At 40.4% G+C, this 3,002-nt stretch overlaps 1 long non-coding RNA gene across 1 annotated transcript; it reads left to right on the forward strand.

Moving 5' to 3' along the window:
• Positions 1-380: 380 nt before the first annotated feature.
• On the forward strand, positions 381-1,029 carry LOC119794132. The gene is made up of 3 exons (XR_005282189.1): positions 381-537; positions 628-837; positions 910-1,029. It is a non-coding gene; the product is annotated as an uncharacterized LOC119794132 (long non-coding RNA).
• Positions 1,030-3,002: the final 1,973 nt, after the last annotated feature.

Here is a 3,002-nt window from a genome sequence, read left to right on the forward strand (position 1 = left end):
GCGCCAAATACCATTTTCTCTGATCACGGAGCAGCCAGTTTGCTCGGTCTCGCAATGAATCGTGGGAAAACCAAGGATAGATAGGATACATCGAACCCGTTCTGCAAAAAGAAGGACGCATTTTAAGGCCGCATAACGAGGAGTCCTGGAATCCGACCAGACCTCAGCGCCGCGCTATGACGTAATCGTCTTTCGAATCTAGCCTTTGAAGGACGCATCCCATGAATTCAAACAAAGCAGAAGAAACACAATTTGAAAGAAATTTAATTTGTAAATCTAGGGTGAAAAAAATATATATGAAAAAAAATGCAATATGTAAAGTTTGAAAAAATAAGGAGGAAAACAATTTTACTATTTTACTCTTAAAACTTTTTTGTTGGGATCTGGAGTTTTCTGCCATCTGTCTCCAGCAGAGAGCGCCCTGGGTCTCCTGAGCAGGAGCTTCAGGCACACCTGAAGATCATCAGCCGATCAGGAGACCAGCTACTTAAGCAGCAGCCAGATGTGTCTTCAGCGCCAGAGTGTTGCCAAGTTATGGTTAGCAGAACCTGAGCCAAGCCTGCTAGTCTGATTCTACGTGCCTCTGAACATTGCTGTGTTTTAACCTATGTGCTCTTTGTTTCCTAGACCTGTCCGCCTGCCCTCACGAGCCAAACCTGAAGACTCACTTCTGGATCTGTATTCCGTTCTCAGGAGAGAACCCTGGCAAACCCTCAAGGTCTGTGAAACAAACTCTAGTCTGAAGACAAACACTGCTGCTATCAAGCCTCTGCTGGATCCACAAGCTCTGGACCCAATTGGTTCCCCCTCTCGTCGAATCAGTCTGAATACCTCCAGGTATTGAACCAAGTTCAAACTCAGTCAAGAAACTCCAGACATCTGGCTAACCAAACTTTCCCTTCTCTACAGAGAACCCTCAAGAAGTCTGTCCCGGGCTTATACCAGAACCGTGTTTATATGTTTGTGCAACTCTGAATAAACCTTTGAACTTTTTACCCCTGTGTTCGTGGTGTGTTCTGCATGTGGGTTAAGTCTGTGAAGCCCATCATGACCTTTTTTTTGATTAAGACGCTTCTATAATTTTCATTTGCAAACATTTTGCTCCTTTGCTAGCAAAACTCATGGAAGAAAATTAAGAGCAAAATTCACTCCATAGATTAGAAGATTCAGAAAAGATCAAACAGCCTTTTCCCACCCAGGAAGAGGAACCTTCTGGAACCTGGATTGCTCAGATGAAACAAAACAGATCCTTCTGAGCTGAAATTTTAATTAATCAACACATTCTGAAGAGATGTTTTAGATTACTGGAAGAGATTTCTACTATTTAAGTTATTCTGCAAAAGCGCAAAAGAAAAAAACAAACATTGATATCCCCCTGGATGCTGCAGTCTGGAACCCAGGTTCTCCTGCGGGATGGGTTCTGGGATGTTTTCCTTGAAGCGGCACATGAGGGACGGCCTTCCTGCAAACAAACCGCTCAGAGACGTTGGTTCTGGTTGTGATGTTTCTGAAACAGATGCAGTCTAATTAGTTTTGGCAGCAGAGGCAGTGGGAAGAGGAGGGAGCAGGCGAGTGATGAATAATCCAGCAGAGACGCTCAGTTTGCTGTTGCTCTAGTCTCTCAGCCCCACATTCATTTTCTCTCTCTGCTCACAACAGGTGAGTGTGAGGCGTTCAGGAAGATGTTCTGTATTTATCAGAGCGATGTTTGGAGCCACAGGAGAGGGAGAAATCCATCAAAAAACGCGGAAGGTATTCCCTCTGCAGCAGATTACAAAATATGAATAACTAGAGGAAACTAAATAATCTGTGAAACGCAGCAGAGAAGAAACCATCTACTGCTGGGAAGCAGAAACTAACAGAAGAACAAAAAAATAAAAAATAAATGTCCAAAGTTCCCTAGACTGACTAAAGTATTCACACCCCTGCACTGGAAAAAATGTAACATTGCTCAAATAAAAAAGATGATGTCCAGATATCACATCTAAACTATTTGACTTCACAGAATCTGAATTTAATCATTTGTTATGACCTGATTATTTTATGTTGATGTGAAGAATAATACTGCATTTGACCCAACTTTAAATCTTTGCCCTGTTCCAAATGATTTTCTGAACATTTCAGTTGATGAACCAAACTAATATATTGAAATTGAACCAACCTAATGAACTTACTTTTAAATAAATTAACATGAATTAATATTTGTATTGAGACCAGTTAATTGATTTAAATATAACCAAATGATAATTTTCACATTTTATTTGACTTTACTTCAAAAATAATTACCATTTCCCATCTATTAAAGAAACACCTGGCCAACAAATTACTTTAAATGTGTTTATTAGTTGTTAAATGGTGTAAATCCAGGTGGTGTAAACTGACGTCAACTAACCTCAGCAAGTGGTAGCAGTTAGCATCTGTCGCTAACACGCTCACCACAACAGCCCTAATGCTGTTTATAACATAACACTGGAGGTTCCCGCTACCGATGACGGCCGGGTATCCAGCATTTGACTCGAACTAAACTCCACACTGTACCTTAAAGCAATGTTTGTTTAGCTCTGGATGTAGCCCAGTTGAACGAGCGAGAACTTTTGGCTAGCTAACATTAGCGATTCATTGTCATAACGCCAAACGTGTAAACCCTCTCAGACGTCAGCTAGCTAATATTAACTAGTTAACTAGCCAGCTATAACATTGATTTTATGCAACTGCTTTGCGACTTGCATTAACAATGGACGAAATCCACCCAGAACGCTCTCTCGCGGTCTGGGACTGGGACTTGATCACATGTTCTCATGTGACTCCAACAAAAAAAAAATTACCTGTAGGTCATGAATGAATATATACATATTGAAAGAAATCAAAAACGTTGTTTTTGGTCCTTTGTACGTGTATTTAGCTCAGGTTATATCAAACGTTATGTCTCAAAATCCAAAAAGAATGAGTTACACAATCAAATTAATAATTTTATCCAGTTTAGAGTGACAGTCATTAGTTTG

This window comes from Cyprinodon tularosa, unplaced genomic scaffold (genome assembly GCF_016077235.1).
Source record: "Cyprinodon tularosa strain WSP-4 unplaced genomic scaffold, ASM1607723v1 ctg469, whole genome shotgun sequence".
NCBI classification, from domain to species: Eukaryota; Metazoa; Chordata; class Actinopteri; order Cyprinodontiformes; family Cyprinodontidae; genus Cyprinodon; species Cyprinodon tularosa.